The sequence below is a fragment of the Chamaea fasciata genome, unplaced genomic scaffold (genome assembly GCF_029207755.1).
Source record: "Chamaea fasciata isolate MVZ Bird 193981 ecotype frontalis unplaced genomic scaffold, bChaFas1.0.hap1 SCAF_15, whole genome shotgun sequence".
NCBI classification, from domain to species: domain Eukaryota; kingdom Metazoa; phylum Chordata; class Aves; order Passeriformes; family Sylviidae; genus Chamaea; species Chamaea fasciata.
In genome coordinates, this window is record NW_027094100.1 from 14,739,591 (window position 1) to 14,755,149 (window position 15,559).

A 15,559-nucleotide genomic window follows, 5' to 3' on the forward strand; every position below is an offset into this window, starting at 1 on the left:
GGGAGGAGCCCCGTGCCCATTCCAATGGGATTCTCTGCCACAAAGCTCCTTCCCCCCTCTGCCACGCTCCTCACCCTCCTTTGGCTGCCAACCCTGACCCTCTCCCACCTTGATTTTCCTAAGGCCCGCCAAGGGATTTGCAGGTATAAAGAGCTCGCTCCGTGCCATCGGTGCCCGGGAGCTGCTGGCATCCACCTTGGCATCTTTCCTGGAGAAACATGGGCAAAAACCTCCCCCTGGCACTGCTGAGGCCAGCCCTGGGCAGCCCCTGGCCCCGGGCATCCCGTGGTAGGGAGGCAGTGCCTGGGCAGCCAGAGCAGGGGACATCCAAAGAAGGAAAAGAGTTGGATGGATGGAGGAGCCCTGGCCAGCCTGCCCATACTGTAAAAGGAGTGCGAGCAGGGAGTGCACAGCTCTGGCTCCAGCAGTTTTAAGATGGCTGTGAAGCTGAGAGAAGGAGGAGAAGAAGGAGGAGGAGGAGGAGGACATTAACCCTCCCAGCACTGCGCCGCAGCCAGGAGCACTGCAGGGAGATGGATGGCAGCTTTCCAGAGGCTCCACTTAACAGGAGATGGATTGGGGACCACTCAACTCCCACCCAATAAAATCCAGCTGGTGATGCTTTCAGGCCTGGCAGGGAGATGCTGACCTCAGCCAGGCTGTGGGGAGGAGAAAGAGAAGGAGGAGAAGGAGGCACATGACAAATAAAAAGGAGGTGACCCACCATGGGACAGGACATTCAGCAGGACCTTAAAGATCCCTTAAATATGGACTCCCTGAAAAGCTGCCCTTCCATCTGGGCTGCCCCTGGGGGCTCTGCACACCAGAGGGGCAGGAAAGGGGCACCCCTGGGTGATCCCCCTCTGGGTGCCTGCAATGCCACCCCTTGCTGGCTGCTCAGCAGGGAGCACCAGAGCCAAGTGACTGCTCAGCTTCCCTCCTCTTGTCCCTGCGGACACTCACGTGAATATTCACGTTTTTCCTGCTTAATGTCTTCCTTTGAAAACATCGGGCTTGGCCCTCCCGGTGCTTTTCTGCAGGACTCATCAGAGCCCCAGGCACTGGAGGAGCAAAGGTATCGGGCACTAAACAACAACTTCCCTTCTCCAAAGTTTTAATTGGTCATTGACGTCAAGTGATTATTGAGAATTATTAATTAAGAAAGCATTTAAGAGCCTGGCTTTTGTTGAGGTTTTGCCGTTGCAATTAGTTTATCAGCCAACAGGAGAAACATCAGCCTTCGCAGTCGCTCGGAGCGCACCAAAGTGCCCATAATTAATTTCCCTTTCCGCAGCAAGGGCTTTGCTCTGACCTGCCTTGGGGACTCGCCTTTCTCCAGGTGCGCCAACCACAACAGCCCTGGAAACACCCAGCCACGGGGCCATCAGGATGGGAACACCATGTCCCCTCCAGCCCCTCACAGGCAGGGAGAGCGGCTCTTTTCGGGAAAGCATCCTGGCCGCATGCCCTGATCCCGGGGAGGAGGCCACCCTGCCTTTGAAAAGAGATTTTCCTTTCATCTCCTTCCTGCCCTGGGGAAGCGGCTCCCTCGCAGGTGCTTGGCACTGAGAGGATGTGTTTTGGCAGCCCAACGCTTTTCCAGGAGTTCCTCAAGCCCCTCACACGCCGGCAGCACCCACCGCAGACAGCAACAGGATGCTGGCGGGGTGAGCTGAGGCTGGAGAGGGCAGGATAACCCCATGGGATGCCTCCAGGAGCGGGGCTTGAGCACTGCCTGGTCCTGCCTCAGCCTGTGCACAACCTCAGGCTGCTCCCTCCAGCAGCAACTGCTGCCTCTGCTCCTTCCCTGGGGGAATCTGGGGTGCTGGTGGATGGATGGGGGAGGCTGTAAGGGCTGCTGAGGGGGTGGCAGGCTGCAGAGTGGGTGCTAGCACTGTCCAGCCCTTCCAGAGCAAGCTGCAGGGATGCAGGGATGCAGGGTGCAGGGATGCAGGGTGCAGGCATGCAGGGTACCGGGATGCAGGGTGCAAGGATGCAGGCATGCAGGAATGCAGGGTACAGGGATCCAGGAATGCAGGAATGCAGGGATGCAGGGTGAAGGGATGCAGGGTGCAGGGATGCAGGAATGCAGAGTACAGGGATGCAGGAATGCAGGGATGCAGGGTACAGGGATGCAGGGTGAAGGGATGCAGGGTGCAGGGATGCAGGAATGCAGAGTACAGGGATGCAGGAATGCAGGGATGCAGGGATGCGGGATGCAGGGATGCAGGAATGCAGGGTACAGGGATGCAGCCTGGCCCTGCACTCCCAGCCGGGTGCTTCTGCTGCTGCATTCCCTCACAGCACCCCAAGTGCAGCACCAGGAGGGACCAGCAGCCCCCGCTCAGCAACTGGGTCAGCTAAATATAAACGGAGCAGCCCCAGAACCAGGCACCTTCCTGCCTTGCATCACTGACACCCTAAAAACCACAGCCTGGGGACAGGGGCTGTGGCAGCCCCGAGGCGCTGCCACCTCACCAGAGGCTCTGCTGGAGCTGCTCCTTCGTAGCCATTGCTCCAAGGGCTCCCACCCTTCGTCCTGCTTGCCCAGGGCAGCCACCACGGAGGTGGGGGACCAGCTGGGACAGACGCCCGCAGGACAAGGGGACCAGGTGGGACAGATGCCTGCAGGATGGATGTTCCCGGGAGGACACGGCTGCAAGCTGTGTGTGCACTCCTCCACACAGAGCAGCCTCCCAGGAGGGAGATTTCCACTTCCATTTATCCAAACCAGCTGGATCAGCTCCCAGGCACCAAGGCAAGCAGCTCAAATCCCCTCATTAGGGCTGGGCAGCTGCCTCCCAGCCCAAGGGGTGCAGGTGAGTACCCACAGGTTCGGCTCCTAGGGTGAGGTGCACCAGCCCCAGTGCTGCACATCCCTGGGTAAGAACATTTTGTAGGAAGACTCTGCAGCAGGATGGGTTAGTCCCAGTATCCCCAGCTTGCTGCACCCCAAAGGCAGATGCCAACCCCAGTGCAGTTTGTGGCTGCAGTAAATCTGGTGCTGGAGCCCAGGAGAGGCAGGTCTGGGGTGCTTTGGGCTGCTCCCTTCACAGCCTTTTTGGCACCGTGTGGGGGAAGAGGGATGGTGCTCATCCTGCACCCCACACGCAGCCTGAACAGCCCTTTGCAGTCTGCAGGTCTCCAGTTGTCTGCAGCTGAACATCACCCAGCCCAGAGGGTTGGTTATTAGGGAAAAAACACTTTAATGAGGCAGCTCATTAAAGGCAGGAACAGATTAACCCAGGGACCTGAGGAACTCGGTGACTGCCGAGTTCAAGAATAGGAGAAAGAGGCCTTTCCCTGGCAACGGTGGGAGATGCTGCCTCAAAGCAGTGGGATGAGCCCTTGAATCCTCAAAGCCCTTTCAAAGGCCTTGCACCCTCCCAGGAGCTGTGTGAGCTCTGGAGATGAAAGATGCTGGGAAGGGTGGACCACAGCTTGAAACCTATGAAAACACCCACTGAAATCCAAGTGGAAAATACTCCATCCCCAATAGTCAACTTCACGCACTGCCTCCTCCACTGATCAAGCAAAATCCCAGCACCAGCGTGGACTTCCAGCAGGGATGCTCCAGGGAAAAAGCCTTTGGCAAGGCACAGCCCTGCTGCACAGGAGCGACGTGGGAGGAGAGGCAAAGGCAAAGCAGAGTTCAGAGTTACGGTCGCGGCAGAAAAATGAACCCTGGCAATAAAAAAAAAAAGAATCCAGCTCCATTTCCCACTACAGGGAAAGGTTTGCAGCCCATCCCTTCCCACAGGCAGAGGAAAGGCTGCTGAGTGCTGGAAGGCACGGGGGGCACCTGGGGATGCCGGGGTTACCTCGAAGCCACTCCAGCAGCAGGGTGAAGAGTCAGGCCCACACCGTGGCTGTCATGAATGAAGGTGGGAGCGGTGCAGCAGCTAAAGATAACTTTGCGAGCAGGTACCATTAATAGCGATACTCTCGGGCTCCCTGCGGGGCTCTGCGGGATGGAGGAGCTCCGATGGATTGGGCCCAGGCCATGTGCACCCCCGAGCCCAGCCATGGGGCTGACCCCTCGAGGAACGGGGACCGGCAGCGGTGTCCCGGGTCACCCGCCACCGGCGCGGCACGGGCCGGGCGCTGGGAGCGAGGATGCCGCCGAGGCTGCTGCCATGCCGGTTTCCATGGCGACTTCAGCACTTGGCGCGAGATGGAGATGACGGGATCAGGCGGCGAAGTCACTGAGCGGAGCTGGCGGCCTCCGTCTGCCGCGGCCGGCGGCGCGGCCCCGCCACGGCGAGCGGCTGGCACGGGGCGCGCACCCGGCGGCCTCGGGGCATCTGGGTCCCCCTGCCTGACAGGGTGAGCGTGGCTGCCACTTGTCCTGGTGAGGCACAGCCTGCACATCCCGCTGGCCTCTCCCTGGCACCTCCAGGAAAGCTCCGTCCAGGTCCTGACCCCAACCCAGCACACCCAGCACTGGAGCACCCATTCAGGTCTGTGCCCCAGCACTGCATTTCTATTCCCAGTGGGGCTGTCTCCCTGTCAGCAGGATGCACATCCCTTCACATCCCAGTCTGTGGCATCAGGGCCCGCTGGCACAGCCTGGCAGAGAGGTACCCAGCTCCTTCTATTCCCAGTGGGGCTGTCTCCCTGTCAGCAGGACGCACATCCCTTCACATCCCAGTTTGTGGCATCAGGGCCTGCTGGCACAGCCTGGCAGGGTGGTACCCAGCTCCTCTCTGCAGCTGAAGGAGATGCTGCAGGCTGGGGCTGAGCTGGCATCGGGCCAGCCCCGATCCTCACTGGCCCTTGGCCCTGCAGAGGCTTTCCCTGGCTTGCAGGTAATCTAAGATCAAGGGCTCCAGCCAGCCGTGCCTGGTCAGACACACAGGGACACCACGGAGCACTGGGGAACCGAACACCTGCAGCATGCGACTCCCCAGCTGGCTCGGCCTCCCCAGCCCCTAAAGAGCCCTCCTTGGGGACCCCAGCCCTTGCCAAGCTGCCACACATGGCCGTGGCGTTGCCGGGCTGCTGGCAGGGAGCACACGAGGCTGGGACCCCCGGCACCCCCTCCCGCCCCCACGCAGCATCCTCGCCTCGCACCCTTTTATTCCAGCAGTGCAATTAGCCTTGCTGACCCCTGAAATCCTCAGCCTCTCTAAGCAGCCATGCATTAAATCCCGGATCCAAGAGTGGAAATAGACTTTGTAAAAGGCTTATGGCCCTATTTATTACATTTTACGCATGACGGAGCCGGGCAGCGCGGCAGCGGCCGGCACCGGCGCTGCCTCCACGCCGAGGCAGCCGGACACACGGACGGGCAGGGGCTGCAGAGCCTCGGCAGAGGGTGTCTGCTCCAGGGCAGGCTTGTGCTGCCAGCTGAGCTCTCCTGCAGACGCAGGCCGGCAGGGATATCGATCTAGATGAAAGCCAACACCGCTGCCGGGGCCCGGTAACCGTATCCGCCGCACATTTGTATTCCTCGGAGCAGGGCAGGAGGGCTGCAGCCATCTGCCAGGGAGCCGGGGGATCCTGGGGACACTGCGAGCGTGGAGCCCCACTGTGCAGCCTCCTCCCCCTCCACTGCACGGCCTCTGCCTTCCTGCATTTCACCTGCACCCTGCTAGGGCCAAACAACACAGACCTGAGCAGGGCGTCACCCTGGCAGGACCTGCCTGGTCCTTGCAGTGCAATGGGAGCTGAGGGGACGCTGCACCGGGGCTCACAAGGTTGTCCAAGGGCACTGTGTGAAGGCAGGTGTTCACAGACACATCCCTGGGGTCCCACGGTTCAGCCAGGTGGCTCCTGCCCCGAGGGGATGGCAGGGGTGGCAGAGGAGCCTGCACACCACGGGCTGCGCAGCTCTGAGCTGGGCACGGGGATGGGCAGTGGGGGGGGATGAGGTGCGCAGGGAGGCAAAGCCGCTGCGGGCAAAGGAAGCAACGCCAAAAGCACGAGGGGCAGTGCTCAAACAGCTGAGGGACCCTCTGCTTTCCTGCAGGAAACACAGAGCAGCTCCTGTGTGTCTGCAAATCCCAAGACGCTCCTGCAGCAGCACCAGGCTGGGGAGCTGATCTTGTGTCAGCACTGCAAAGCAGGTGGGAGCAGAGGGAAACACAAATGTGCTCTCTCCACACTTAAAAAGAGCCAGCTGCAGATAGTCCTGCAGCACGTGTCCCCAAGTCCCTGGGACACCAGCACACAAACAGCTGCTCCCCACTTCCTTGGAAGGGGCACACGGCACCCTCACTGCAGGGCAGTTGGAAATGTTACGAGACAAAAGCAAAGGTCGGCCCGTGCCCTCCTGAGGAGCTCAGTTTCCGTCAAGGCTCGGTGCAAGGTGCAAGCCTGGCCGATCCCAGGGGTGCACGGGAGCCCCCCCACGCCACGTGGTCAGACCCATCTCTTGTGCTCACTCCAAAGGCAAAGAGCTCTGGTGTGAGTGGAGATGCAGAAGTGGGTCCATGGCATGTGCACAGTGCCCGGATTCTGCCAACACCTGCCTCTTGGAGAAGTGCACAGGCCCTGGTGCCCAGGAGGGTGGGTGTCCCTGAATGCCCATACACATCCCTGGCAAGGGGAAATGTGTGGGTGGGGTGTCCCTCAGCCTGCCATTTCAAAGGCTTGGTCCCACACCTTTCCCTAAAGGTGCTCAAGGGCTTTGCTGCCTGAGGGGCAAAAGGACCCTTGCACTTCCCTGCCTTTCCACCCAGTGTTGTGAGGTGATTCCTCTCCAACAGCCCTGACTGATCACCCCGAGGTGCTGCAGCCCCACGGGGCCCTTTGGCAGGGCTGGATGAGGAGGTTTCAGCCCATAGCTCAGCTCTGCTTCAGTGCTTTGGAGCACAGATCCTCCCTCCAAGGGGAGGTGATGGCACAACAACAAACGGCGTGTTCGGGCAGAGATGGGCCCTGGCCTCGAAAGGAAAAAACCCCGCAGCCCACATCTCCACAGGTTTGTGCTGCCCAACCCGGTCACTGCCGTGAGCTCCCCGCTGACCCGGAACACTGCAAGCCCATGCTGATAATGGCAAGGGGAATAATCCCCCCAGGCCCCAGTGAATGAGGTTTAACCTCCCCATAACACCCGTGCACAAAGGTCCCATACCCGCCAGGGCACTCGCAGGCTAATCCTTCCTCCGGAGCAGCTGCTATATTTAGGTATCTAAATGAGACAGAGTGGCTCTTTCCAAAAAAGAGTTCGTTTGGGTTACATAAATACAGAGAGAAACTTGAAAGCTGGATTTCCAGGTCCTTGCACTGGCATAAGCGAGCGGAGATGAGGACAGTCTCCCCCGATAATCTGCCTTTCATGTATTTTCGACTCAGCTGAAAGTGCAGACGGGTTTCCAGCTCCTCTGGGCAGATGGGCAGCGGGCACTGGTGGACACTGAGGTGGACACTGAGAGGAGGGCAGCCAGGGCAAGCAGTTCTCAGTTCTCCCCAGGGAAACCACCCTGCATCCCAGAAGCAGAGGAATGGAGAAGCCAGCACTGCAGGCAGGCCAGGCAGCACCACTCACAGCATGGGCAGGAGGAGTGAACAGGAGTAAATAAAGGCAGCAGCTCCAGCCCTTCCCAACATTCCCTCCATGACATTGCTCTCCTCTCAGCCACCAACTTCCTTCCTGCTGCATCCACATCCCAAAGCCTCTGGAGGTCCCATGGAGAATTCCCAAGAGAATGTCCTGCACAGCTCACCCCAAGCTCCAGGGGCTGCTCCCCAGTTCAGCTGCTGGGGTGGGCTGGGGGAAAGCAGTGTCCCCCCCAGAGCTGGGTGACAGCATGTACCGTGAGGGTTTCTGGGGACACGGGCCACGTGCTTTCATTTTCAAAATACATATAAATAGACATACTTATTCCTTCTTAAAAGGACACGGCAACAAGGGAAAAAAAAAAAAAAAGCAGCTCAAATACCATCCAACCTTTCAGCCTGAGAAAACCACACAGTTCTCACAGGCTTGAGTTCTGTTACCTGGGAAATGGGTTCTAGCACTGGAAACCCGCATGCGCCAGCCTCCCTGTGGGGCCCACACAGAAACAGAAACTTCCTTTTTAAGAAAAAAAAATCGCGATTTTTTTTTTTTTCCCTTTTCATTATCGGCACGGTTTCGTCGTGACTGTGCGCGAGCCTGCTCGAAAGGAGAAACGATGCCGGTGGTTTAAATCTCCAGCTCTGCAGAGCTCTGGGGTTGATGCTGCTGGAGGGGAAGGTTTGAAAATCCTCCTGTCATTAAGAAGTGGGAAGGTGGCCCTGAGCCACACACACCTGGCACGGGCACAGCCGCAGGTCCCCGAGCCCGGGGGCAACGGGAAGCAGCTCGGTTTGCAGGGAGCCAACAGGAATGCAGTTTAATTAGCTGGAAGCCAAGGCCCGTGGAAGTTGCAAACATTTGCACTGAGGCAGGGGAAGTGCCAAGAAATCAGGACAGAGGACTAAAGCTGGACAAAGTTCAGCCCCGCCGTGCTGGTGCCTGGTGAGCACCCTGTGGGGCCAGGAGTGGGTGCTGGCAGCTCACCTGAACCAAGGTGCAGCCCCCGGCTGGCGCTGCCTGCAAGCCCTGACCCCACACACGGGCACTGGGATCCCGCCCTGCTCCCAGCCCGGGAGTGTGGGCTCTGCCTGGGCATCACACGTGGAGCAAAGGACCACGGCCACCAGCTCTGTGCCCACCAGTGTCACCACACCACGCTGGCACAGGGTCTGGCCTCTGCAGGGGAACGAGAGCCAGAGCCTGGCCCTGCTTCATCCTTCCAGGAGAGCTGTGAGTGCCATGTTTGTCACCTCCAGCTCCTCGCTGTCACCCCGGCACGTGCACAGCCGTGTCCCCAGTGTGACCAGTGCTGCTCTCAGCTCCAGCCCAGCGTGGCTGCAGCCCAGCCCTGCCAGTCCTGTGTGCATGCAGGGGGTCATGGCAGTCTCCTGAACACCCTGCAGCTACAGATGCACTTTCTTCATGAAAAAACAACAGCACGACTCCCTCTTACCTAGGAACTGGGCTAAAAAAAATGCAAGAAAGGCTCAGCAGAAACGCTGCTCGGCAGCTCCCCTGCACCCCCAGGGACAGCTGGGGCTGCTCCAGCCCTGGGTCACCTCGTGGCAGGACAGCCAGGTCCCCAGCTGTCACTTGTGAAAGCCACATCCCCCCTTGCAGGGCGCAGGAGGGAGGAGAACAAACATGAGGAGAGGCAGCTGGGCTTCCTCCCATCCCCACTGCCCCAGCCGCGGCTCAGGACGCTCGGCCCTCACCACAGGATTTCCTTGCTCTTGACGTCCATGAAAATTAGGAAATGAGGGTTCCTCGGGGAATAGGTGGGGAAGGCAGCTTTTGGCAGCGGGGGACAAAGGATGACACTTCCCACACCGCTGTGCCAGGGACAAACCGGGTCCTGCAGCCTCCCCAGGCAAAGGGGGGGAGCAGAAGTGACAGCAGCGCTGAGCTTCTGCTCTCTGAGTCAAACTCGCAGCAAACTGAAACAGGAACCCAGGGGCCTGGCCGTGCGCTGGCTCAGCAGAGGGGCTGCGGCCGCAGGGCGCACAGGAAGAATTCAGAAAATGCATCTCAGTAAAGATATGCTGCTGCCCTGCAACTCTAGTCCCTGCAAGAGCTTGAGGCGCCACCTCAGCACAAAAACATCCATATAAAGCATGTGCTGCTCATCCCAGGGGAGGGGAGAAGTGTCACATCGGCCCTCGATGGTCTCTCCAGCCTTTGTCCCCATCACCAGGCTCCTCTGCCAGCTGCTGGGTGGGCATGGGGACAGGGGGGACCCAGATGTAAAAAGCTCCCGGCGCCCTTCAGCATCATCATGCTCCCCCAAGGAAGCTGTTGGTGCTGGGGCGCCCACCCAGCTCCCAGAGCCTGCCGGCTTTGCCTCGGGACAGTGCGATGTGAGATAAGGGAAGTATTTTCCCTAAGCCCCACATCTGCCCAGAGCCGGCAGAGATCAAAGGTTACTCTGGCTACCGGCTGGGGCCGTGTCCCCAGGGCTGCCACCGTGTCCCCAGGGCTGCCACCTCCTCTCCACATCCCCCAGCAGCAGAGACACCACGCTTGCCGCATGAAGAACCCCTCCCCCGGGGGTGGGGGTTTCCAGATCCCCCAGGGCCGAAGGAGACTTCCTGCTTTTACTTTTCCCTGCGTTAACTCAGAAGCGAATGGGTTTAACGCAGCAGCTCGGCCTTGGCTGTTGGCTCCACGTGGGGAAGTGCAGCGGGACGGGGCTGGATAAGGACACGGCTGACGAGACCCTGAGCGCAGCCAGGTCTGTGCAAAGTCCTTCGGCGTTTCTTGGAAGCTCCCGTTATTGAAAGAAAAAGAGGGGAAAAAAAAAAAAAAAAAAAAAAAAAAAAAAAAAAAAAAAAAAAAAAAAAAAGACCGCCATAAATAGATAAATAATAATTTGCGAGCCAGAGTTCAGGAAAAGTGCTGAAAAGCAGAATGGCCGGGCGATAAGGGAAGGGAAACACATTGGCTGGACCATCACCCAGCGCCTACGCTGCCGCTGCCCCTGGAAGTAGGTCACTACCTCACCTGACCACCCGCCCCATTAACTTCAACCTTTAGTCCCTGGCTCCTCTCTACAGCACGGGCGGCTCCGAACACCCTTGTCCGCGCACTGGGGAGAAGGCGGCTGTGCAGGCGGTGCGATCCTGCCCTCGCACTGCTGTGGGAAGGGGCCGCCCGGGGAGCGTGGCGGTCACCCCGGCGCGGCCGCGCTGGCCGCGGCTCCGGCGCCTCCAGAGTTTCCCCCCCTCCCTGCTAAATCACTTCAGGCTGCCAAGCAGTCACGAGAAATATAAGCCCGCGCCGGGTTGCCATGGAGCGGGGCTCAGCTGCGGGAGCCTGAAGCCGATTCCTCCGGCGAACGTGTCCGCGGCCCAGGCCCCGCCAGCGCCTGACGGCCCCGCCGGCAGCGCCACACGCGCGGTGCCGCATCTCTGGGGACGGCGCTTCCCTCCCCCGACACGGCCCGTGCTGCACAGCCCCCGCAGCGACGTGCCACTCGGCCCGGTGACACCATCTCCCCCCCAGGGCCACGGGCAGGCACAAGTGGTGGCGTCGGTGGCGGCATTTGGCGGCGGCAGCACAGGCTGGCCCTGCGCAGTGCCTCTGTCCCAGCCCAGTGATGTCCCCAAGTCTCCGCGGTGCTGGCACATGCCGGCCAGGGGGGATGATGTCCTTCGTGGGATCATAGAATTGTTCGCGTTGGAAGAGACTTGGAAGCTCATCTATTCCACCCCCTGCCATGGGAAGGGACATCTTCCCACTGTCCCAGGGTGCTCCAAGCCCTGTCCAACCTGGCCTTGGGCACTGCCAGGGATCCAGGGGCAGCCGCAGCTGCTCTGGGCACCCTGTGCCAGGGCCTGCCCACCCTCCCAGGAAACATTTTTTTCCTAATATCTACTCTAACCCTACTCCTCATTTCGAATCCATTCTCCTCGCCCCATATTCTGCCACAGCCCCCAGCCCCACCTAAGGGGACCTCAGAGCCTGGTGGGCTCCTGCCCTTGGCACCACGACAAACCATCTGCCAGGAGCCAGCCTGGGACATCAATGTCCCCAGCCCTGCACCAGGGCCATGGGACCCACTCCCCAAAAACAGGAGTTTGGGGTTGGAAGGGGCATTCCCAGAGCGTTTTTAATTAGACACCCATCCGTGCCAAGCAGCTCGTGTAAGTGGAGTTCCTCCCTACAAAAAGGCTTTTGACATTGGAAAGGTTAATGTGAGAGAGATCCCTCTCGCTCACAAAGCTCCCTTTGCTGGAGGCCCTCGTTGAGCCCTTAATTATTCACCTGTTGGAGAGGTGCCTTTCCATTACGGCATGAGAGCGGGGCAGGGATGCGCAGGCAGGCAGGTGGGGGAAAACCCCCGGCGTGGGGCACCCCTGGGGCACTGCCAGAGTGGGGAACACCGCTCAGAGTTCGGGGGGAAGGCAGGCAGGTGTGTGGGGAGGCTCTGAGGGGCAGCTTCCAGCACTCCTCTCCCTCCAGCTGCTGCTGGCTGCTCTCTCTCTCCTGGCTCAGTTCAGACTCTGCTGTGCTCGCCAGCCTCCGCAGCCTGTGTTGTGGTGGGGACAGCCACCAGCACCCCCAGCACGCTCCAACCCCTGCTCCAGCACGGTGACAGCCACCAGGACACAGCCACCCTGCTTCTCAGAAAACTTCAGCCTTCTCCAGCCCTGGCACTGCAGCAGCTCTTCGACCCACGCTGCAGCAATGCAGCTGAGGATGCATTTTTGCACATGCCCTCAGGCTGTCTGTCGTCCAAACCTACTCCAAATCTTCGAGAAAAAGCCACAGAAAAAGCAGGATATCGGTCAGCTCAGTGAGGAATATCAGAAATCAGGGATGCATCCCCACTTCATCACAAGAAACGCCAACCCAGCGCGGGCTCGCTGTGCCTCCTGCACTCATCGATGGATTAAGCTGTTAGCAGGAGGCTGGGAAGTTAAAGAGGGAATATTGTATTTCAGTTCGTGTGATCTTTAAACCTCCCTCTGAGAAGCAGCCTGGGTTTTGGGGGGTTTTTAAATTATTATTATTTCTCCTCCCCCCCCCCCCCCGCTGCTGCACTTTGTTTGGGGTTTTTTAAACAAATTGAAGCCGTGCGAGGCACAGTGCTCCAGCCTCTCGCAGGGATGCTGAGAGCTGCTCCGTGGTGCTCTCAGCAGAGCTGGCACTTCCCAGTGCCTGGTGCCAGCAGATGAACCAGCTACAACCAGCTTCATACCTCTGAGCAGCAGAGTTGCACAAAATGGATTAAGCAGGCCCAGAAATGACACATTTTGAGGCTCAGCAGAACAAAATCACTTTTTTTCTTTTTGTTGCAAAAAAAAAAAAAAAAAAAGAGGGAAAAAAAAAAAAAGAAGAAAGGAGTTGGCAGGAGAAAGGCAGATATCAAGTGAAAAACCCTGATTTTCTTTCTGTAGCAATGCAGGTACCATGTGAATCATCGCTGTCCTCGATATGTAAATAGAGGTTAGCAGGCACCCTCAGCACAAAGCCTGATGAATAAGGGACTGGTGCAGATACCCCTGCCAAACCTTCCCCGTCCATCTTCCAGAGAGCCTTGCTCAGGATCCCACCCCTGGAGACGAAGGGACCACCTGGCACCTGCACCAACTGCGCCTCTCCCAAAAACCTGCTGCGAAAGCAAGGACTGGGGAGGAGCACGAGCGAGAGAGCAGGAGAGTCCCAGTTCCTCAAAATTTCCAGGAAGGAAACGGCTCCTATTCATCATCCCGTGGCCTCCTGACGGCGCAGCCTCTCAGGGTGATGTGCTCTCGTGCTGGAGCGCTGGGGGTCTTTGGGGAAGCAGCTTTGGGGCCACACGGAGCAGTCAGTAACCCAGTTGTAAGCAGAGGCTCGTACAGTAGTAATGGGGAGAGACGTCAGCGCCAGCCCGGCCCGCCTCCCGCTCCCAGTTAGAAGGCAGCATGTGACAGAGCCAGGGCTGGAGCCTTCCCCCAGTTTCATCAGAGGTTAAGGTACAGGCACAACACATGCTTACAACTTCAGGCGGTTCTTAAGCAAACGCATGCAAATCATAGCTGGGGGGGGGGGGGCTGTTTTATCTTCCTTTTTTCCTTCTTCTCTTTTCTTCCCATCCCAGCCCGGAGCCCCCTCGGCGCGTGTGGGGGGCAGAAGAGGAAACGGAATTATCGAAAGCAGGCGCCGGGCGGGAGAGCACGGAGGGGCTGCACGGGAGCTGCAGCGAGCTGCAACGGTGCCCTCGCTGCCCCTCTCCTCCCACACCTGCAGACTTCGGGCCAGCATTACCTGTGCTGCTCCCTCCAGCAGAGAGCACGCCGGGGACAGGGAGAGAAAACAGGGGACACAGCCAACTGCGTTTCATCAACGCGGTCTCATTTCAGCACAGGCCATTTCACAGTTCCAAATTTTCCAGGGAATGTTTGCAACATGGTGGGGCTTGCACCAGAGAAGGATGACAGTTCGTAGGATTTCCTCCCCCCCCTCTCCCTTAGCAGTCCCTTTTTGGAAGAAGATTCTTAAATTGGCACAACAAATGCTGACCAAAAAGCGAAGAAAAAGAGAAACAAGGCTCCAGGCACGTGCTGCAGCCATAAGGGCTTTTTTCATGTCGTGGTTAACACCCGGAGAACAGGAGGGTTATCATCGGGAAGTGGAGCCAGGAACTTTCACCTGCTCAGGGAGCAATGGGGCAGGTGAGAGCTTGCAGCCTTTCTGCCGTACTTCCAGGGAATGGCATCCCACACAAGCAGCCCACTCCGAGGGACAGTGTCCCACACAACCGGCCGACCGTGATCCCTCAGCAAGAACAAAATGGAAAAAAACCCACAAACTTGCTTACAAAATCTCGGCCCACTTCTCACCTTTCCTGACCCTTCTGCTGTAATCAACCTGTCAGCAGCTCTTGGTTAAGGAGCCAGGCTGCCTCCCCCCTGCTCTGCCCCCGGTCCCGTGCCAAGCCGGAGCGCTCTGGCGCTGGTGCATGCTGAGCAGAGGTGCCGGGACTACATCAATCTGCCTGGTGGCAAGCCCTGCCTGGTTCTGTCTGGCACACGCACCGCGGGCAAATCTGATTTACCACGTCTCGAGCCCTTGTTTGTTTTGAACCCAAACGGCGGCAGGATTAGCCCCGGCGCTGTGTTCCCCACAAACACAACACGCTCCTTTGCTGTTTGCAATCGCGGGGCTGAACTGGGGAGAGAGCAAGGGTTGGGATGAATGTGCTCGCTTCACAATCAGAGCTATTTTGTAATGCGTGGTTATGAAAGTGAAGGGTCGGGGGGGGGGGGGGATGATACATAACTACAGAAAACTCTTCCACTTGCAGCAGCCTCATCGAGTCGACTGCGAAATGCGCGGCCGTGCTCGGGCTCAGCCCCGGCTCCTGCCCGGTTTATTGTATAGCGCCTCTCTTGCAGCCCCCAAAATGGAAAAGCATGCGAGCCCTATAGCCAGCACGGCTCGCTCTCGTGATCCCGCCGGAGCTGCCAAGGAACCTTAATCTGATTTTAATACCCAGCTCCGTCCAAAACGCAACCCATCCACATTTTGGAGCCGGCGACTCGCAGCACCGAGACCCCTGTCACTGTCGCACCCCACCCCCCCCCCGCCCCCCTCCCCAAACCTCCATCCCCCAAGATCCCAGCCCGTATGCGTGGAATTGACGCTCGGCATGACTCATCCCACAGCCCGGCTCTGTCAGCCCCCACCGCGCAGCCCCCTGCGGAGCCCCCCCCTCCACCGCCCGCACCGCGCCGCCCCCTCCCCACCTTTGGGGGAGCCGTTAACAACCGGGAGGGGATGGTTCCGCACCGAAACCCATCGACCCATCAACTTGTCCCCTGTCCCCCCAAACCCCCGGCCCACGGGGGAATGGGGGGGGGGACGCGGGAGTCCACGTGCGAGTGGTGCTGAAAGCGCCGGCGGGGCTGCGGGGCTGCGGCCGCCCGGGAGGGAGCCCCGGGAGGGGCGCGCACAGCCCCGCGGGCGGGCACGGCTCCGCAGCGGCGGGGAGAACAGCCCCGCCGCCCGCCCCGGGCCGCCCGGCGGGCCAGCCGGGCCCCGCAGCCCCGCTCTTCCCCCGGGTGCCCCGGC

The 15,559-nt window shown here is 59.4% G+C and overlaps 1 protein-coding gene across 1 annotated transcript in view; it reads right to left on the bottom strand.

Annotated features, from left to right (window-relative positions):
- The window catches only part of PPARGC1B (PPARG coactivator 1 beta), a 44,386-nt gene that overhangs the window by 28,651 nt on the left and 176 nt on the right, over positions 1–15,559 (bottom strand). The window lies entirely within an intron of this gene.